Genomic DNA, 23,725 nt, shown 5'->3' with positions numbered 1-23,725 from the left:
CATTTGATATACTTTGAACTTCTGAAAGCTAGAAAGAGCAAGGAACATTCTTATGGCATCAAGTCTAGCAACTGGTGCAAAAGTTTCTTCAAAGTCTATACCTTCTTGTTGAGCATACCCTTTGCAAACAAGTCTGGCCTTGTTTCTAATAACATCTCCATTCTCATTCAGCTTGTTTTTGAATATCCATTTTGTCCCTATGACATTCTTATCATTTGGTCTAGGAACCAACTCCCAAGTATTATTCTTTTCAATCTGATCAAGTTCTTCATTCATGGCCTTGACCCAGCATTCATCTTTGCATGCTTCACTTACATTTTGTGGTTCAGTGGAGGAAAGCAATGCTAGATAGCTTGAAGCTTCTGAGATAGTTCTTCTTGTTTGTACACCTGCCTCTTTCTGCCCCAAAATTTGAGTTTCTGGATGATTCTTCTAAACGTACCTTGATGGAGTCTTTTCTTCTACCCTTATCTGTTCTTCTGGTGCCTCATGGGCTTCTTCTTCATCATAAGTCTAATTTGGTGTTGAAGGATAGTCCTCATCATCTTCGAAATCTTCGGATTTTACCTGCCTAGGAATGTTTCCTTCTTCATCAACCACTACATCAATACTTTCAACAATTTTTCCAAGTCTTTTATTGTAACATTTATATCCTTTGTTGTGAGGAGAGTAACCAAGGAGAATGCCTTCATCTGCTCTAGGTTCAAACTTGCCAAGGTTTTCATCAGTCCTTTTGATGTAACATTTTCTTCCAAAAATTTTGAAGTATTTTACCGTAGGAGTGTTACCATACCAAAGTTCATGAGGAGTTTGAGTGTTGTTCACCCGAACGTTTGTCGTGTTGAGAATAGTAACTGCAGCAAATGCAACTTCACCCTAGAAGGTTGCGGGAGTTCCAGACTCATCCAGCATAGCACGAGCCATTTGTTGAACCGTTCTGTTCATCCTTTCCACTACTCCATTTTGCTGAGGAGCCCTTGCAGTAGAGAATTCCCTTCTTATTCCATGTTCTTCACAAAATTAAAAAAATTCATTCGAGGTAAATTCCCCTCCTCGATCAGACTTGAGGCATTTGATTCTGTGATCTGATTCGTTTTCAACCAAGGCTTTGAATGATTTGAACTTTTCGAAGGCTTTGTCTTTATGCTTTAGAAGTCCTATCTAATACATCCTGGAAAAGTCGTTAATGAACAATATGAAGTATTCTTCTCCTCGAGGTGACCTTTTCCTAGATGGACCACATACGTCAGTATGGACAAGTTCAAGTGGCCTACTAGCTGATCCTTCCTTCTCAGGGAAATTAGTTCTGGTTTGTTTACCAAACTGACATGATTTGCATATTGTATTGTCTGGAATTCTGATGTTAGGGAGATCACAAACCGCCTGATATTTGCATGCTTCCTTATCTAAGAGAAGCTTAGATGCCCCAATCTTCTGTGACATAGCCAATGTTCATCATTCTTGCTTAGATAGCATTGTTGTTGTCCTCCCTTGAGTATGTATAAGTTATTTGGAGTTCTTATGCCTTTGATTACTGTTTCTCCTGTATCAAGCTCACGAACAATACATCCATTTGATCGAAATATTACCTCATTTCCTTGATCACACATTTGACTGACACTCAATAGATTATGCTTTAAGCCATCAATATACATAACATTTCTAGCTTTGACCTTTTCTTTCAAAAGAACAAAACCTTTACCTTTTATGAGTGCAGGGGTGTCATTTCCAAATGAGACCTTTCTTTCCTTTTCTAAGGCACTATATGACTGAAGTTTTTCTTTATCTCCTGTCATATGCTTCGAGCATCCACTGTCGATGTACCACTAATTTTCCTATCCTTCCGCATATAAGGCTATCCCACATCTTTCTGGTTGTGGTTCTTTCTTTCTCCATGTTTTGGGACTCAATGAAGCTTGCTCCTTCTGAGTTGTTTGTCGAAACCTACTCCTGCATTCAGAATCTTCATGACCGAAGTTGTTATAAATAGAACATTATATTTCATTCTCAAGAGCAGAAAAGTTATTGTAGGTCCTTTTCATGATCCCATTCATACTCCTTTGTTTTGAGCTTCTCTAGTCATGATGGTCTTGTAGGCAACACATTGAGCAGCTTTGTGTCCAAAGTTATGACAAGAGAAACATTGGCCATTGAAGAAATTCCTACGATTATCGAACCTGTCGACCAAATGATTGTAGTTTCCATTGACATCCATTCTTGAGGCAAATTGAGAATGATTTACTTGTGGTTGGTTGTAGCTTTTGTTTATCCTTGAAGTAGATTGTCCCCGATTTACTTGGTGATCTCTGTTCATTCTTGAAGTAAATTGTGCCTGATTTACCTGGTGATCTGCATTATGCTTTCGCTGTCGATTGTCAACGTGTTCACTTCTCCTTGCTGCATCAAGATAACTTTTGGAGGTGGATGGCTTCTATGCTTGAGATGCTTCTTCAGTATATCCAAGACCTGTCTTGATTAGAGGAGAACACTGCACTTTGATAATCTCATCTAAAGTTTCAGATCCTTTAGCAAATCTAAGATTAAGAGCTTTTGATTTCTCAATATCTTTTCTAAGTCCCACAATTTCACATTCTAACTTTTCATTGTGTTTTTCCCTTTCAGCAAGTTGGAATGTCAGAGTATCTATAATCATATTCTTTTCTTCTAAACAAATTTTAAGTTTAGAAATTTCTTCATAAAGACCTTCTTCATCTATAGCATCCAAGAAATCATCATCTTCAAAAGCCATCAAAAGTCTATAATCATTACATTGTTCATCTTCATCACTATTTGAAAGTCCATCATTGTCTTCATGTGTATAATAGCTCTTCTTACTTTCATTCTATTTTCTGTTCCATCTAACTGGTTCCTTACCTTTGTCAAGCTTATCTTTATGAGGACACTTGGCAGCATAGTGACCGACTCTTCCACAAGCAAAACATTTGAAAGGTAGCTTACCTCTGAATCTTCCAGAACCCCGTTGAAGGTTCTTGACAAAGTTTGATTCTTCCTCTCCTTCTGACATATGTCCTAACTCATTGTAATCTCCTTTTCCTGAGGCTTTGAATGCGGCTTCTCTCCTATCTGATGGTCCCCCTTTTCTCATTTCGAAAGCAGTTAGGATTCTGTGCAGCTGTGACATGGTAATGCTCTGTAGATTTTTCTTTTCTTCTATGGCAGAAACTTTTGATTCAAACTTAGAAGACAAAGATCTTAGAACCTTTTCAACCAAAGTAACTTCTTTTATTTCTTCACCCAAGTTTTTCATACAATTAACAATCTCATCTATACGTAAGAAATAGTTAGCCACACTTTCATCATTGTGCATTCTGAGATTTTCATACTGAATTTTGAGAGTTTGTAGTTTTGCCCGTTTTACCTGATCATCTCCTTCATAGCTCAGAACGATCTTGTCCCATATTTCTTTTGCAGTTTTGAGCTGCATAACCTTGACGAATTCTAATTGAGATAGACTCCCTAATAGAGTATTGACCGCCTTTGCATTTGTTTCATATTGCTTCTTAACAGCCGTATCTATAGGAGTTGTTGATGGAAATGTGTATCATGTTTCCTCGATATCCCATACTACTTCTTACCAGCCGTATCTATAGGAGTTGCTGATGGAAATGTGTATCATGTTTCCACGATATCCCAAACTTCAGTACCAAGAGATTGAAGATAGGTTGTGATTCTTACCTTCCAATAGACAAAGTTTCTCCCATCAAAAATTGGTGGCCTGATCGATGCCTCTTTTTCGTAGTTTCTCATGATGATAGATCTTCCTTCAAGCGATCAAGCTTCTTCTGAAGGACCTGCTCTGATCCCAATTGTTGGAAATAATACTGAGAGGGGGGGGGTGAATCAGTATTATCAGGTCAATTATTTTTCATTTCACAATCAGATTTGTACACGCTACTTCAGTTAGTGAAAACCGCGTATGTACGCAACTACAGTTAAGGAAACCAGTGTATAACCAACAGACTTGTAATTTAAATTATTCTTCAGATGTTGATCATTAATTTGTGCATCAAACCATATAAACAGTAACCAGGAACAGTAAAATAGAACAGGCAGTCACACATAAGAACACAAGATATAAGGTGGAAACCCAATGTGGGTGAAAACCACCTGTTGCAATTCGTCTCTATCTTCTTTTAATTAGAAAATTCTTTTTACAATGTTTCTGTACTGGTGCAGTCTTATACCAGTACGCAGGCTGCTACCTGTAGAAGGCTACAACCTTCTCTCGTTCTCCAGCTTCTCCTGGAAGGGAGATACAACCCCCTTAGCTCTTGTACTAGCTAAGGTACTAGTACGTATGCGCTGACCTACAGAAATCTATAACCTTCTCTTTTCTTCCAAGGACCATGTTTCATAAATTTTCAAACTGGATCCATGAATAACATCAATCAAACATCAAGTATATCTACATCAACCAATCTCCTTTGCATCAAACAAAACTAAATCAAATAGTCACCTCTTTGAATGTTGTACCCAGAAAACAATAACAGTAACCAGACACCAATTCTGAACCCAGAACACTGCAACAATAAACAGAAGTAGCTAAAACATATTTCAAGAGACATACGCTACTTCAATGTGTACCACCTGCATGCATATGCTTCTGAATTAAGGCCAACCTGCGTATACGCTATTTTGAATTACCGAACCAACGTGTATACGCGCCTTTGCTTTGCTGAACCTGCGTATAGATCTATAAAAGATAATTTATCCTTTTCACTTATTTAGACATCAGTTATACCCAGATTATCAGATTTATAGATCAAGTCAAGCGTCGAATATAACAGATCAAAATCACACAAAGATACTATTATTCAAGCCTTAGGATCTTGACCCATCAATAGAACTTATCCTTCTCCTTGCGCTTAGGTTCCTCCTTGATTCAGATCTAGCTATGCACCATAACCCAATGACCTGTGTTCTAGATCTTGCCTTTCATAAGATATTCAATGCTTCAGTGAATGCCTTTGCCCAATGATCTCCTTCCCCTTTTATAGTCTTAGGCCTTACTCAATACCATGGTCCAAAACCACTTAGAACTAATGCTTGGGGCGCAATACCTAGGTTTAATACTTTGGACGAGATACCATGGTCCAAAACCATAGGTCCAAATACCAAGGACCAAATATTATGGACTGAAATAAGTTATCCCACATGTACGCGCTTTTCCGTGCATGAAAGTGCACGCATACACATACACGACTTTTGATTGGCAATCCCGCACGTATACGCGACTTCGTCAAAGGGAACCTGCGTATACCTCTTTTTCTTTCATTATGAGAGTCTGAACAGTGATCTGCCATCTGAGTGAGTTGCCATCAAGGACAACACCTATGTCATAGTGCCAAACCAGTGTCATAATGCCAACAAATAATTGTACATATAGTTACATTTTCTTCTATCATACCAAATATAATTTAACTATAAATCTTCAACATTGTTCATTTATATAATTCAATATTCAAATATTAAATATTAAATTAATATTAATATTTTTCAAAACTAAATTCATTTAAATTTTATAATAGATAATGTATCTTTCTTTTCTCAATGCTAATAACCCACAAAAGTTAGGGAAAAAATAAAATATAAAGTTATTTTTGAAGGAAGATCATTAGATAACAATATTTTGAAAATGTTGAAAAAATATTCTTTAAATAGAATTGAATATCTAAGATTCTTAAAAAAAAATATTATTTCAATATAACTCTATAAAAAACTTATCGGTGATAGAATGATGAAGGATTAATTATGTGAATGTCCAAAATGAAAATATATTAAAAAAAATTGTGAACATGTATTTAGAAGAAAAAAATATATTAAACATTTTTCTATAAAGATTTTTTTGCAATCGAATCATAAAAATTAAATTATGAGAATATATATTAAATAAAATAAAATAAAAAATGTGGCGATGGCCATGGAATGAAGTCTCACCGAACCGGAGATCTTGGGTTCGAATCTTGTACTACCCTCCCCCGTTGCGAGGTGAATAATGGACATGTAAAATCGAAAATGAGAGAGTCTTGCCAAAAAATAAAACAACAACAACAACATTGTAAAAAAGAAAAGAAACAAAAACAAAACAAAACAAAAAATTGTAAACATATATCTATAAAGAAAATATATTAAGAGATTTTGAGAAATTAATAAATTGAAAAGGAAAATTTGCCACGATGGGTATTATGATGGGGCACCCTCCTCCATTGATTGAAATGAGTGTTGAGCATTGAAGAAAAGGTGGTGGAACAGCCACCAAATGGAATTTTGCATGTAATGTAGTACAATTGAGCTTCATGGGGAAGTCGGGTTATCCGTGGAAAGCCTTTGAGGTGACTTCTTTTTTCGCGTGGGAGTCCTAGGAAATACAATCTGCTCTGAATTCGATTTACAGAGGCACCTCAAAGTTAATTATGGAAGTTGTTGGGCAGTTAAATGAGTATTATGACACAGGGTAGTGGGAGAAGTTTATCACTCAATCCCTAGGTGGAGAGCAGCATGATAATGTTGGGTTGATAGGTGAACACTCCTTGGGAGCATTCAAGGGGTTTTTGGAGTTACCATTTATAGGAGGCACTAGTTTAAAAGTAGTGTGAGCTAATGTGGGTTTTTCCATGGAGTTACTGCTACATGCAGGCTTAGTTGTGGTTGCCAGCTAGAAATTAAACAACACAAAGCATGTTATCTCTGGATCGATTTGAGCTCTACTGAGGATCGAAGTTTTAGGTTCGACATATTTTTCATCTCCGTTGTGAACAGTGTATCATTATTAAACTTCTTGTTTTTGGTGTTTTTCTTGTGTTGTGGGATAATAGTGGTTTGGCTTTTTCTCCCCTCCCTTAGATTGTAAATTCTGGGTGATCTATTGTCAAATGGCAATAGCTCAAGTGGTAGCTAGCAAGTTTAATACCCCCTCTACATGGAGTCTATTCTTTGGTGACATGTTAGTCCTCGTGGGAAAAATTTGAACAAGTTGAAAATCATGATGAGTAATTGGTATAAGCCTAAAGGGTTAGGAAAATTTGAATATTTTGATATTGATGTGAATAGTGGCAACCATTGTGATTCGATCTCGGGTCTTGCCCAAAACAATCCTCTGAAGTTACTATCAAACAAATTTCTAGGTGGTATGCTCTTTCAATTCCTCTTCTAAGCCTTTTTCATAAGGTTCTATTCATGTGCCTCATCTGTCTCTCTCTCTGCTCAGTTTGTTGAAGGCTAGGTTTTCTACAACTAGGTTTCCACCTCACTTGCTTTTGCTTTGAGTGCACCTCTTATTTTTATCATATCTCTCCTCTCATCCTTATCCCAATCTATGAGCTCTCCCTCCCTCTCCATGTCTTACCCCTGGGTTCCCCACCTCTTCATTCTTCTCATTTTATGGCTAGACATTGTTTCTCCTCCAGCCGGAAAAGAAATGCAACATGCAAATATATTTTTTTTTACTTATGTTATTGGTATAATTTCCAAAATATAAACTAGTAACTTGCCATACTTATTCTTCTCATTTTATGGCTAGACACTGTTTCTCCTCTAGTCAAAAAAGAAATGCAATATGCAAATATGAATTTTTCTATTTATGTTATTGGTATAATTTACCAAATATAAACTAGTAACTTTCCATAATTATTTATGTACGTCTTTTTCATAGTAATATAAAAAGCTTAATCTTAAAAAAAAAACTGGAAAAAAATACAATCTATAAATAAAGTGTGATGAAGTAAAATTATAAGTGCGGACACGAACAAACTCCTCTAGCCCGATAATGGGTCTAGCCACAACAAATACATTCTATGGAAGACTTCCTTATGTTAGAATCAATCAAGAGGGCCTACCTCTTGGTCTGCTTATCCTGCTTGATGAAGTCCTTGCTTGCTCGCTCCAGCTATCTCTCGCTTCCTTCTTCAGGCACCTAAAACAAGTAAACAACAACAGACAACAAGAATGATAATAGACAAATTGCGATTCAACCTACTTAACAGGTCAAGAAACATTAAACCATGAATATGTAATATTACAAAACATGTAGGAAATCAATCGATAGTTGCATATATTAATATGCAACTAAAGAGAGATTACAACCATTCGTCTTGATGTTGCAGTCCTCCTCTGACAAGACCAGGTTCCTACACACTTCTGTTATCATTCCATGATGGCCTCAATCAACAATAGTTTTAAGGATCTTTCCTTTAGGCTTCACTCCAAACCAAATCACACTTCTCCCTCACACAACTAGATAGATACAACTAGTAATAGCTTGTTGTCTACTCCAAACCAAAATAGCATAAGCACACCAACATCAACACTCAGCCAAAAACTAGCTTGTGCTTGGGAAGAAGGGAGGTTTATATAGGAAAAATGGATGGGAGATGGATCCTCTTCTCATGGGAGAAGGTCTTATCCCTTGAGGTAGTTCCATCATTATAGGGGAAAGGAGCCCAAACTGTCATCCTCGACCCCATCCAGCCAAACCATTTACCAGACTTCTGTTACGAAGCTTCTAGAGCTGGAAGCTTCGGCTCCTAATTTAAAAAAATTTCCATAACAGGACCGACACGACTGGAACACAACTCAGTCGCACTGGTCGGCACGAGGAGTAGTGCTAATCTCTGCACATCAGCGTGGGGAAGACAAAGGTCATTAGCGCCAGTCTTGTAAACTGGGCAAAACAGAAGTTTCAGGGGTGATGGTGCAAAAGGGAATTTATCTGTTCATGAAGAGGGACATAATAGGAGTTTCTTCATGAAGGCAAAGCATGCGGGGTTCACTGTAGAGGTCCTTCAGGATCAAGGAACGGCGAGTATAGGGACAATGACAAAATGTTGTGTAACAAATGCCCCCTAAAGCATGAAGGTCGAGCGGGAGTGAGGGATGAAATGCTTTATAAATCAGTGTGCGGAATCAGTCTGCCATCGGAAAACCTGCAAGCAAGTACAGATACATATACAAAAACTGAGATCTCTATCAAATGATACATGAATCTTGGCATGGACGTAGCCATCTAGAGAATGATAATGTAAATGGATCCAGGTATGAGTGCAACCATCTGTCAAAGAGGATCATAACGAAACCAAGGTATGGTCGCAACCATCCAATAATGAGAAGGATCACATATGATAACTCATGGTCTGGTCGCAGCCAACCATCTGAAAGAGACATGCATATCATCATAACCATGTCACACCACTTTGCAACCTGGACTTTTGTGATCTAAGTCCAGGGTCTTGCGCTCCAACACACCCGATCAAAGTACAGATCATAGCATGTGAATAGATGTGTTGACGTCTAGAAAGTCGCTTGATTACCAGTCAATGATGTAAATTGTTAACAAGTGCGAGAGAAACTACCAATAATGACAATGGTCCTCAAGGTATTATCAACACAATCCACGAAATGTGAATAGAGGAACTGAAGTTGAACACCCGTGAAATCACTCGATCGAAAGCCAATGATGTAAAATTGTTGTTGAGTGCGAAGAACTTGCCATTACAGCATGCAAGATCTAAGTTACTAGAAGGGAGTCTCTCAGTCAACTTCCCGGATAATGAGTTGAAGTCAACGGAAAGCAACCGTGTCGAAGGAGGGCCATAATGAATCCCACATCATCGACACAAGACGAGAGGATGATAAATGATTTTGGATGATATAAAGAATCAGAGGTAAGTGTAACTACAGAAGGACAACTCTTGAACATATCGACGACACAACTGGAAGTTTGGCAGCTTTGGATCCATAGGATTGGTGGTCATGATGACGTGGCAGAGATCAAATCGAAGGCAAAAATGAATAGCCCAAACCTAGGAATATCAACAATGAAAAGGAGGATGTCCCAACCTGACACAAAGCAAAGAGTGTCATGTTCAAGAGTGAGTTGCTGACACAACTGATAGATTTCCAAATTCCTCCCCACCATGTCTGGTAGGTACCCCAATTATTTTTTAATCATAAGCTTGAAGGGGATAGCATATGCTTGCACTATAAGTTCATCCTTCGAATGAATCCAACCTAGTAAGTTTAACAAGCCCTAGGAAGGAGAAGCTCATGTTCGTCATAGTGACAAATCCGATGTCGTTTAATAGTTTAACGAGTTTGACAAAGGTGTAACTCGGTGTCTTTTTCATGTTTAGAGAGTTTGAAAAAGACACGTAAAAGAAAACTCCACATGGTCCCTTTTCATACATTTGTGTCTCGTGAGCCTGAAAAGGTAGAAAACAATACTTGAGACAACCGCTTGACCATTTCAGTCAAGGAGTACCTTTTTTGTAAATAGTGCCTCCTAGCCCGAAAAAGGGGTAAGCTTATACTGGGCACACGATGTTTCACATCCGTTAACGAGTTCGAAATGAGAAGGGCTCAGCCATATTTTCGCTTTTAAAGGGTCGGAAAAGAGCTAAAAGCGGACCCCCCGTTTTTATTCTCTTTAACAAGTCAAAAAGGGAAAAAATACTCAGCAATCTTTTCATATTATTTTAACGAATCGAGAAAAGATCTGAAACGTGACTCATCATCATCGTCGAACATCCATCACCTATCACTGCACAAGTAAGGTAAAGTGTATTATCGAGTCCTTGAGGTAAAATAGGTCAAAATATTTACAAAAAACCTGATATTTTCATGAAAAATGAATAAAAATGGGAAAAGTAAATATATTTTTACCATTTACCATTTTACCTTTTTTGTGAAGACTTTTTACTCACTTTTGCCCTAATTGTTCCGGAGCAGATCGCGGGAGATCCGGGAGGTCAATTGATGAGCTGCTAGTTCCAGGTAACAGCCAAAGACCTAAGCTCCATTTTCATGTTCTTTATTTCTGCTTTTAGCCACTTTTTAGATTTTTGAGGAGGTTTTTAAAAATCTTTTTCACCCTCGGTCGCAATTTCCGGGCAGGGAATTGCGCCGGTCGAAGGTGATTAACAAAGCCATCCGCACCGATTGGCGCAACTATTTTTAAAACAGGTGCGCCAGTGTCGTGGATAGCGCAAAACCCCACTTTCTTAAAAACTGACCGCTTAAATTTAAATTTTATGTGCCAAGGATGATTATTGACTCAATTAATGGCTTTTGCAGGAGAGAATCATTGAAAATGGTGGACTCGAAAGAACGCAAACATGAAGATGTTGACACGCAGGCAATGATTGACCTAAATTTCCTGAAGGCTTTGAGGGCTTGCCGGGCTCCTCAAATTCTTTCCTACGCCATGGATGCGGGCCCAGCCTGAGTTGCTTCGATACCTTATTAGTCTTTGGGACATTAATCAGGAGATTTTTGTCATTGGCGACCAGGAGATGGAGTTGGAAACTTTAGATATATACTTCATCACTGGACTGTCCCGCAGAGGGGAGCTGGTGAACTTGTATGGGTCACGTCCGATTGGGGAAAGCATATCTTCCTTGCTTGCCGAACACTACCCTGAGGCCTTGAAATCCAAGAGTGGAAAGATAGAGATTTCTAGTGTTTGGGATTTGACATTGAGGGTTCTTCTGTTGACTATCAACAGAGTGGCGGGGTCCTAGGTGGAACATGAGACTAATAAGTCAAAGTTCCTTTATGCTATTGACTGCACAGCTCCTACGATCTTCAACTTGACAGAGGCCATGAAGATGAACATCAAGCGCCAGTTGTCTAAAGCCAAGGCAGGGAATTTGATGCAATTTTGCTTTGGATCTGTACTGGTGACCTTCTTCCTGGAATGAGTACCATTGTTAAAGTATTAGCTGACTGAGGTAGATCCTCCTATGCCACGCGATCCACATATGGCCCGCTGGAGCCATTTGATGCCCAGGATCACTAGGGGTCAACACATGTCATACCGACCTGCATTCTTTTCATGGCTATAACAACAGAATATCGTCATGGAGGACTGGCCATACAGTGGCACTGATTTCCATGGAGATCCAGACATGCCCTTACTAGATGGAGAGGATTTTGATGATGAAGGTAAAAAATCAACTTTTTAATTTTGAGATTTTGTAATTGTTTTTGGTATATATGTGCTTATAACATTTCTTTTCTTAATGCAAACATTGGACCAGAGCAGCCAGCTGGGATGTCCCTGATAGCCAGGCGCGTCCCCTGCCCTATCGATGTTGTCGCCCCTTATCAAGAAGGGAGTGACAACGAGGAGATTGCAAGGAACCTTGAGGGGTTAACTATGGTATCCTGGAGTATGCTCGGGTAGGAGACATTCCCTGTCAGTACCAGAGACACACGATGGGAGTCTCGGATCAGATCCGTCGATTGCTGACTCGTGTTGCACGAGCCGTATCGTGCAACCATGATCACCATGCTGATTAGTTCCTAGGTCTAGCACTTACATATTTTTTGAGGACTACGTGCCACGGATATATGAGGCCTGCGAACCGCTGATGTTTTCTAGACACATATTATTTTGGGGTTGTGATGTATCAAACATTCTCACCACATATATATATATATGTTGTATTTTCCTTTCTATTATGGTACAAATGGTTTGTTTTATCTTTTACATGTTTCGTAAATGTCTATCCAACACATAATTAGCTAATGCATCTGTCAATGTATTCATGCGTTTAGAAATATGATGATATGTACTGTAATCAAAATGCCTTTCCAATAGATGAATACGGAGATACATTCTCAATATTTGAGGGTTCCTTACGGAATATTTCCCGTTAAGTTGAAGGACGACAAGCTGCTAATCTAGGTTGACAACCAATTCTCTGATGCCCAAAGTGATGGCTTCTGACAACAGTTCGATGACCGCACTGTATTCAGCAATGTTGTTGGTTGTGCGACCTAGACAGATACCTTGAAGGTCAATCAACTCACTGTTAGGGTCATAAATAGACCATGTCGCGGATGATAGGTCCAGGTACTACGACAAGCACCATCAGCGAAACCAACTTGGGGAGTCGCAAACATCTGCAAACCAAGAAAAGCATAGTAAACAGGAAATTTGTTTGAAAACTATCACACAAAACCACACTGTACAAAAATTAATCACACACTAATGGACATAAGTAACCATGTAATATGACCTAAGCATAGTACTTCTTGAGGTAGAGCCCATTTTAGGGCTTATCGAGAGGATTTCCTTCATAATCAATAAGCTCATATGCTCCCTTCTGCAAGATGCGTTGCACGATGTAGGGCCCATGCCACATAGGTTCAAAATTGCCTGCCCCCAGCTTATTGTTAGCTTGGTCATATAATAAGACCAAATCACCCTCAGAGAACGCGCAAGGGGAGACCGACTAATCGAAATGGGATTTGACCCATTTCTTTTGTGCTTTGATGACCAAGGTAGTGAGGCAATGAGTCTCATCCAGTCGTTTTAAATATAAGAGGCATTCCTCTTGAGGTGATGTTTCAGGGAGGAGTTCAATAGCTAACTTGAGTGAAGGAATCACGCATTCGATCGACAATGTTGCTTCCAGACCATAGACCAGCTGGAATGATGTGAAACTAGTTGCATCATTGATTGAGGTTCGGTATGCCCATAGACCTGAAAAGAGCATGAGATGCCAATTTAACTTGTGCATCCCAATAGTACGCTGAAGCATTGTGACCAATACTTTGTTCACAGCTTCAACTTGGCCATTGGCCTGAGGGTAATATGGGGTTGAGCCATCGTGGTGCAAGCCCAATGCAGATGTCAGCTCAGCCATCATGTAATCTCTGAAATGGGAGCCATGGTCGGTGACCATGGCTTGGGGTATGCCGAACCTGGAAATAACATGGTTGAAAAGGAATTGAGTAACCGTCTTACCATCTGCAGAATATGTAGGTGTCGCTTCGGCCCATTTGGTGAAATAATCCATATCGATGATAATATAGCCATGCCCCTCGGCCGAACGAGGGTTACATGTCACATAATCAATGCCCCATTTAGTAAAGGGACCAACGGTAATGACAAGGTGTAGGTGAGCGGGTGGGGTGCGCATCTTGCATTGGTAAATTTGGCATTTGTGGCACTTGCGAACAACAAGAATGCAGTCCTTGAAGATAGACGACCAGAAATAACCAGCGCGAAGGATTTTTTGAGTTGTAGCATAACCAGACATATGACCACCACATGCCCCGAAGTGGCAATCATTGAGAACTCTTTCAGCTTCCTCGATCGTAAGGCATCAACGAAGAACTAAATCGACACCAACATGGTATAAAGTATCACCAATAATACGGTAGGGTTGGGAGTGATGTCGAATCCTTCGACGATCATCCTTGGTCAACGCAGACCGAAACGTGGATGTCTGGAGATACATGATGATATTACTGTGCAAGTACAGGGTAGCTGATGGCTTCATCCTTCGGGAGCTCAAGACAGTCAAAGGAGTAAAGATTTCATGGTGGGTGTACAGAGTGAATAGAGAAACGAGGCGGACAGTCGGATTGAACAGATCAAGGGCAGAGATTATATTATGGAGGCTATCGGGAGATGGACGATCGGGGTAAATGAGGGCCGTCGGATCACCGTCAGGCAGATCCGACGGTCACCGCACGCGAAAGTTGCGCAGATGATAACGGTCGGGGGACAGGGTACAGTGGCGGGAAGCGGTTTCCCCGCACCTCTTACGAGGGATAGGTGGTTTCCATATATGGGGGCGCGATCCAACATTCGTGACGCATAGCCCCCAAAACCACCGCCCCTGGGGGAAGCGTCAACCGTCCGATGGCACGACGGATGATCGGATGGCAAGGAAGGTGCATGTGGTTTAACGTGTGGGAAAAGGGATGAAGACTGTTGGATCTTAGCGATCAACGGTGGGGATTAAGGCGAAGGTTTACGTAAGTGCCAAGTCATATGATTAGGTTATATGGTGACTACAGTTTAGCGCTCGGGGGTCAGAAGAAAACAGGATTATAGAGTTTTAGAAGGATTAAACAAAGGCAACGGAATACAAGATATTAAGCGGGAGTGATGGGGAATATAGGTTTAGGAAGGATTTAGAGGAAAATAGAAGCAACGAGATGTTAAGAGAGTGTGAGGAAACTTGAAGGAGCTGAAGGGGAAGGACTGCTGCGAGGCCCTTTCTGAATCTGCCCTTTAAGCAGTGAAGTTGTAGCAGAGCTAACACTGGCTCCTTCTGGGGATGAGATCCTCCCTATGAGGCCTCAAGAACCTGCAGACCAATGCCTTCATGCAAAATCAACTTTCAAAACTATGCCTAGTATCCATTGGGCATGGAGTCAAACCAAGTCTACTCTAAAACCTAAAAAAGAAACTGCTTACAATTATTAAGGCCAGAGGACCTTAAACATCATAAATATTCAAAAATTGGCCAACTGATGGGCCATCAAAATTGTCTCTCCTGCTATCGGCCCCTTCATCATAGAGCTGCAAAACAGGATTGATTTTATCATCCACCTCAAACAATTTAGGACATTTGAGTTTTATAGGTAGATAGGGATCAAATTTCATTCCCAGTTTGTGTATTTTCCTCCTTGGATGTTCTTTATAGGAGCCTTTGTACACCTGTTGAATAATCATGGTTGTTATGTACCTGTTTTTATCTTTTGTGGCCTGCATAATAAATATGAATGGTGTACCAATGTGTTCGTGTGTGGAGCACACAAAGACATTATCTGCTCTTGAATCTTTGTTTGAACAATCCTCATCCAAGGAGGAATTCCAAGACTACACATCCTCTTCCTCATCATCTGATAAGCTGCCCTTTTATTCTGTGTGGGGGCCATCTGAGCAGGTATCAAAATATCAGGACTGAGATGATCATTTTCAGCCTTGAGCATTGAATTATGCTCTGCCCCAGTGTTCAAGGGGAAACTTTGAGGGATTGTCATTTGAGCAGACAGAGAAGCAAAATATGATGGGGAGCTTTCTTCTCCCTTCTTGATCATTGTGCTGGGAATAATAGCAGGCTGGTTTATTTGCAAATCTTCATAGCCATGTGAAGATGAGCTAGCTTTGGGCACAAATTCTTGGAGGCTGAGAGGATCTGCTGCTGACTGCTGCTTCTGATCAGCTTGTTGTTCTGCAGCTACAACAAGTTGTTGAGCAGTGCCTCTAGATAATGCTTCTTCATATGCAGCTCGGGTTAGGAAAGGAGCACCTTCCAAACCATGGACCTCTTCCTCTTTTTCAGGCTACTCTTCTTCCATGACTATATTTTGATAAAGGGTCTTCACCCTTTGATATTCGCTTGCATCTCTTTTTCTCTGCAAAATCTGCAATTGCTCTTGTGCTCCTTTATATGGATTTGGAGCTGGAAGAGAAATGGAACAAGGAGCTCTGCTTCCTTAAAATACTGCTCAACTTTTAACTTGGAAACTTCAGAAGCCAAAAACTCAATCATCCTAGCTAATTCATCGATCTCAGTGTTGTGAAACCAGCTCAAGAAAAGATAGAAAAGATAGATCAACACCTTAGAATTCAGCCTCTTCAAGGGGCCAACCTCCTTTACATTATATAAATGAACAATTCTTCGATGATTCAAATGACAAAACCTCCTTTCTATATATAGGAGTCTAAGGAGTCACAATATAACCTAGCCGACCTAACAATAATAATATAAAGCCACAAAAATAACAATAGAGGGATTCTATGGGGCACAATAATAACAATATGGGGATAATAGGGGCACAACAATATTAATAAGGGAAGCAACTACAATAGTAATGGAGTAATCACTAGTATTATAGGGACCCAACATGCCCCTCTCCTTCAAAAAAGTGTTTTCCTCAACGCTTGAGTAGTTTTGGATGCTTCTGTATAAAATTCTCATCCTCCCATGTGGAATCTTCAGCAGATAAGTTCTTCCACTTGATACGATACTCTAAAATTGATCGATTTCGTAGCTGTCGAGTTCTTGTTTCTGCGACTGCTTCCAGTTCCAATATAATTTTTCCTTCCTCGTCAAGTTCTGGAAATATTGTTTGAATTGGGAGCTTGTTGCCTATAACCTTCTTTAAACATGAAACATGGAAAACTAGGTGCAATCGAGAAGCTGCAGGAAGCTCCAATTTGTATGCCATAGTACCAATCTTTTGCAACACCTTGTACGGACCATAATACTTTGGTGATAATTTATTATCCTTCTTAGCTTGCTCGAGGGAAATTTTCTTATATGGTTGTAGCCGTAGGAATACCCAATCACCTACATCAAAACTTCTTTCACTGCGATGTTGATTTGCTTGTTGTTTCATTCTATTCTGTGCCAACACAAGGTTATCCTTTAAGAGTTGGAGGACTTGTTGTTGATGTTCGATGTGATGTTCCACTGCTTGAACCTTAGAATTTTCTCTTAAATATGATGTGATGGATGGTGGCTAATATCCATAAAGTGCCATAAATGGGGTCATTTTTGTTGTTGTATGGAAGGAAGTGTTATACCACCATTCAACCAGAGGCAACTATTTGACCCATTGTGTCTGTTTATCAGATACAAAGCAATGAAGATATCCTTCCAAACATTTGTTTACTATCTCAATTTTCCCATTAGATTGAGGATGATAAGATGAGCTATGAGCTGACTGAGTACCAAGACAAGAAAATAATTCTGTCCAAAAATTTCCAGTGAAAATGGGATCTCTATCACTTAAAATAATCTTTGGGTTTCCATGTAGCTTTTGAATTGTTTCCATAAATGCAGTAGAAACTGTACTGACTTTAAATGGATGTGATAACGCACAAAAGTGTGCATACTTGGTAAGTCTGTCAACTACCACCATGATGACACTCTTTCCCTTAGACTTGGGTAAACTTGTGATAAAATCCATTGAAACCTCCTCCCAACGTTGGCTTGGAATGGATAAAGGTTGTAATAGACCCGATGTCTTAATTGTTTCAACTTTATTTTTCTGGCAAACCAAACATTCCGCCAAAATTTTTTGAATATCCGATTTAAGGCCATCCCAAAAAAATTCCTTCTTAACCCTGTGGTAAGTTTTTAAAAATCCTGAGTGCCCTCCTAAAGGAGAAGTGTGCAATTCCATAAGAATCTTTTGTTTTAGTTGGGAATTCTTACAGAGGTATAAGCGATCTTTGTACCATAAAGAATCATTTTTCCAGCTAAATGTATCAGACGTACTGGAATCTTGTTGCAACTTTTGAATAAGTGCCCACACTTCTTCGTCATTCTTCCATTCCTCTCTTGCTTTGTTTATCCAATCTGGTTGGATAATAGAAATGGCACACAACAATGATTCCACATCCTCATCCTTTCTTGAGAGTGCATCTGCCACCACATTTTGCTTCCCTTTTTTGTAGATGATTTCAAAGTCATAACCCAACATCTTTGTGACCCACTTTTGTTGCTCTTTAGAAGATAATATTTGTTCTAAAAATTATTTAAGGCTATCATGATCCGTTTTTACCTTGAAGTGTCTTCCCATTAGGTAGGGTCGCCATTTCTTAAGTGCATGGAGTATTGCCAACATTTCCTTCTCATAAATAGCTTTGTGTAAAAACTTTCCCTTGATTAGACGACTTTCAAAAGCAATGGGTCTTTCATCTTGCATTAAAACAGCACCAATTCCATTTCCTGAAGCATCACATTCCACAATAAAGGTTTTTGTGAAGTCCGGTGTAACTAAGAGCGGTGCTTGGCACATTGCCTCTTTGAGATGTTCGAAGGCCTTTGTTGCTTTTGGAGTCCATGAAAATGCATCTTTCTTTAATAATGTTGTTAGAGGTGTTGCTATTCTCCCATAATTCTTAACAAACTTGCAATAATACCCTGTCAACCCAAGAAATCCTCGCAGATGCTTTATGGATGTGGGGATTTTCCATTCCTTAATGGCTTTAATTTTGCTAGGGTCTACCTTAACTCCTTCATGAGATACAATATGACCCAGATATTCCACCTCTTGTACTCCAAAGAAACATTTGGATCTTTTTGCATATAATTGTTTCTCCTCCAATAGTTGTAGCACCTTGTCAACATGTTCAACATGATCCTTCCAAGACTTGCTGTAGATTAGTATATCATCAAAAAATACTAACACAAATTTTCTAAGGAATTGTTTGAAAATGAAATTCATCAAATCTTGAAATGTTGAAGGTGCATTGGTAAGGCCAAAAGGCATGACCAAAAATTCATAATGACCCTCATGAGTTCTAAATGTTGTTTTTGGAATGTCTTCAATCTTCATTCTGATTTGATGATATCCTGAATGAAGATCCAACTTGGTGAAGTAAATTGATCCATGCAATTCATCCAATAATTCATCAATGACGGGAATGGGAAACTTATCTTTAATAGTGAGCTTGTTGAGCTCCCTATAATCCGGACACATGCACCATGATCCATCCTTTTTGTGCACTAATACTACTAGAGCAGAGAAAGAACTTTGACTCGGTTGAATTATACCAGCCTCTAACATTTTTGCAACCATTCGTTCAATTTCACTCTTTTGGGCATAGGGATATCTTTACGGCCTGATGTTTGGAGGAACACTTCCTGGAATCAGATGAATAGAATGATCATGATCACGAATAGGTGGGAGACCTTTGGGAGTCTCAAATACCTTGGAATGATTGTCCAAGACTTTTTGGAGATCTGGAGAAATAGATGATTGCAATGTGGAAACATCTAACGAACATAATTGTGCAATTACACCCCTTTGTTCCTTTTTTAGAAGCTTTGTCATACCGTTAGAGCTAATTATCTTTCTCGGTTTCCTGGCAATACCCCTTAATTCAACTTCCTTTCCTTCCACAGAAAATTTCATGAAAAGTTCTTGAAAATTAAAAGCTATTGTACCCAAAGATTGTAGCCATTGGACTCCTAGTACAACATCATCGCCTCCCATTGGAATGGAAAGCATTGGGATAGTCAATACATATTCTCCCATCGATAGCTTGATATTATGGCACTTTCCAAAGAAATTTATTGTTCCTCCATTTGCAACCATCACTTGACACTCTGGTGCTGGATATAAGAAGCAATTCAATTCTTTTGCTACCTTACAATGAATAAAATTGTGGGTACTTCCTGAATCAATCAACACTATTACCTTTTCCTTCTTGATTTGTCCTTCTATCTTGATGGTTTGAGGAGTGGTAATTCCCGCAAATGCATTACAAGATATGGTTGGATTAATTTCTTCTTTATCTAGGCTTTGTTCCTGGAGTATATTCTCTTCTTTTGACCTTTCTTGCTCCTTTTCTTCTTCCTCTTCGCAATCTATGTAGAATAATTTCTTCTCAGCACACTTATGACCTTTAGTGTATTTGCTATCACAACTGTAACAAAGCCCTTTTGCTCTTTTTTCTTCCAATTGTTGTGGTGTCAACCTTATAGGCTGTGGAAGACTAGGGGCAACAACACTTCCATCTTTATAGTTGTGAGTGGTATGCTTCCTGGTTGCCATAATTTTGCTTTCCATTTTTCTTGCTAACCTGAATGCCTTCTCTAATGAATCAGGTTCCCAAAGGCAAACATCATGTTGGATATGATCCTTTAAAGTCCCTATGAACACATCAACACTATGCTCCTCTAGAATATTTTTTACCCTTATGTTCAATTTTTGGAACTCCTCAATGTGCTCCATTATTGAACCCTTTTGTTTGAGACTTATCAATTGGCTAAAAAAAGTGTTGCTTTTTGTATCCTCATAATGTGTTGTCAATTATTCAGTAAAAATTGCCCAAGTGATAATTTGTTTATGAGAGCAAAGCCATTGATACCATACAAACTGATTTGGTTCCAAATATAAAGTTGTAATACGTACCTTTTGTGTGTTTTGCACATTATTGAGATCGAAAAATTGCTCCATCTGTAACATCCATGTTGCGGGATCTTTGCCATCAAACTTCCTCATATCGATTTTTGGAATATGGTGGGTCTTCGATCCCACATTAGAGTCTAAGAAATCATGATTAAAATTTCTTTTGTTCGCATCATGAGTTTCCTTTACTACCTTTTCACCATTAGAAAGTATTTCTTGTAGAAAATTTGTCAAATCTGTCTTCAAATCTGCCATGTCTCTCTTCAAATCTGTCTTTAAATCTTCCATGTCTCTCTTCAAATCTATCTTCAAATCGTCCATCTTAGCTTCCATGCCCTTTATCTTAGATTCCACGCCATTTATCTTAGCTTCTGTTAGCTTTTGTGAGAGTGACATTTGTTGCACTTGTTCTTGTAATTTTGATATATCATGTAGCATTTCTTCCTCTTCTTCATGAGTCATGCTAGAGCTTTCAGGTTGCTTACTAGGTGTTTGCATTTTCTTTCCTTGGGGTATCAGTTACCGATAATAATGCTCTACTATGCCCTTTGAATTCCTTCAAAAAAAAAAATTCAAACCAAGCTTAAGCAAAAATTTAAAAAAATCTACACACCTTTTTTCACTTTGTGGGAGCTCAATATTGCCTCTGATGTATCTCTGTACTTTATAATCACACAGTTCTAAAATTGCGACCTGTAGTAGCCCTCTGTGTCCTCTTTCTAATGCCACCTGTCTGACCCAAATTGGATTCTCCAAGGAAGAGTTATGCGAAATCTCCCACAGTGACTTGATTATAGACTAGTTCAGTAGAGCGAACTTGTACGACGTGCCACGAGACACTGTTTCGACCTTTGGCTCTAAAAAATATCTACAAGAAACTGCAGTCCGTCCTCTTTCTTTAACTTCTTACGAAATTTCAATATGATGCTCAGAGATAAAGTTATGATGATTTTCCCCAGGTCACCTGTTTGGAATTTAATTCAGGAGTCTGCAAAAAGACCAACTTCCTCAGACCATATCTCCACAAATATAGCGCGAAAAACTCTGAAATTCGGACTCGAGGTTCAGCGCGATGTCTTCTCAAATGGGTTTTTTTTAGCTTCTGAAACGTTGTAGAAAAAAATTTATAGCGAAAATTCCATGATGACCTATTTGGAGCAGCGAAACCCTAGAATCCAAAGCTCTGATACCAAATGTTATGAAACCAGCTCAAGAAAAGATAGAAAAGATAGATCAACGCCTTATAATTTAGCCTCTTCGAGGGGGAAACCTCATTTATATTACATAAATGAACAATGCTTCGATGATTCAATTGAAAAAACCTCCTTTCTATATATAGGAGTCTAAGGAGTCACAATATAACTTAGCTGACCTAACAATAATAATATAAAGCCACAAAAATAACAATAGAGGGATTCTATGGGGCACAGTAATAACAATATGGGGATAATAGGGGCGCAAAAATATTAATAAGGGTTGAAACTACAATAGTAATGGAGTAATCACTAGTATTATAGGGACCCAACACTCAGGATCATAAGATGATGAGGATTCACCTCCCTGACTTCTCCTCTTGGCATCACCTCCAAGTCTCTCTGCAGCAATGATTTTTTATTCTACTTCAAAGGCTGCAGTTTGCATATCAGCCAAAGAAGTGCATCTTCTTTTTCTTAACAGCAGGTAGAACTGAGAATCGAAGGCATTAGCATAAGTGATCATAACAGAAGTAGGGGTAGATCTTACTTCAGCTGGCATTCTACTGTACATATGATTGAATCTGATGTTAAATTCAGATAGCAGCTCACCATCTTCTCTTTGTAAGTTCCCAAATTCATCATGATAAAAGAGCAAATCTTTATTATTCCCCCAGATCTTTAAGAACACATCATCTAGGGCCTCAATGTCTGCAATAGATCTAGGGGGTAATTCTCTGAACCATTTTCTAGCCTCCCCATCTAGGCTTTGGACAAAAACCCTCATCCAGACATCCTCTTCATTGATATCTAGATTATCAGCATAACAATAAAAAGATTCAAGGTGCTCTTCTGTTGATAGTCCTTCTGTACTAAACTTAGGCATATATTCTTGATAATCTCCTGCATGCATGGCATTCAACGGGGTAGGCAAGACCAGGGGTCCATACCTAGCAGCAACGATTCGTTCTATCTTTGTAAGCGCTTGCTGACCTGCCATGGATAGGGTATACGAAAGGATACTAGTGGACTAAGTGAAATGAATCAATGAACAGAATAGCAAAAACAGAGGAATATTATGTACAACAAGGAATGTTTCTTTCAACTGAGGTCCGAAAGGGAAATGAATGACTAAGGAGTGAAATGAATCTTTGAAGGTGACATTCACTAATAGAGATACATGGAACTTTAAGGCTTACCTGATCCTGGTGCTCCTTACTTCGATATTTTCTTTTGCTGAACGATCTTCTCAAGATCAAGCACTGGTTAAGCTGATGGTTTCTAAGGATTTCTTCGAGCATGCCTCACCAACTGCGTCAGAACTGCAATGTGAAGTCGCCAAAGGTTGGTCTTCCTCCAATGGAGTCGCTAGATAGATGATTACAACCAAATACTATGTTCAAACCTTGTCTATCATCAAAGCTTTAAACTGTGTCATTCTCCTAGGGAAGCTGAGCTTCAATTCTCCTCTCCCCAACAACGACGCTAATTAATCTCTTGTATTCCATTGCCTCTATTTGATCCTTCTAAAACTCTGCAATCCCGTTTTCTTCTGACCCCCAAGCGCTAAACTGTGGTCACCACCGTTGATCGCCGCGATCCAACGGTCTTCATCCCTTTTCCCGCACATTAAACTGCGTGCACCTTCCTTGCCATCCGATCGTCCGTCACGCCGTTGGATGTCTGACGCTTCCCCCGATCGCGCGACCTGCACACGCGATATCCCTCGGGGGCAGTGGTTTTGGGCTGCCATGCGTCACAAATCTGTTGGATCGCGCCCCCATATACGGAAACCGCTTCCCGCCACCGTACCCTGTCCCCCAGCCATTATCATCCACGCAAAT

The sequence above is a fragment of the Pinus tabuliformis genome, chromosome 1_2 (genome assembly GCF_031772625.1).
Source record: "Pinus tabuliformis cultivar Carrire ecotype Pingquan chromosome 1_2, CPIR1, whole genome shotgun sequence".
In the NCBI taxonomy this organism is placed as follows: domain Eukaryota; kingdom Viridiplantae; phylum Streptophyta; class Pinopsida; order Pinales; family Pinaceae; genus Pinus; species Pinus tabuliformis.
Note: the sequence above shows the minus strand (reverse complement) of the source record.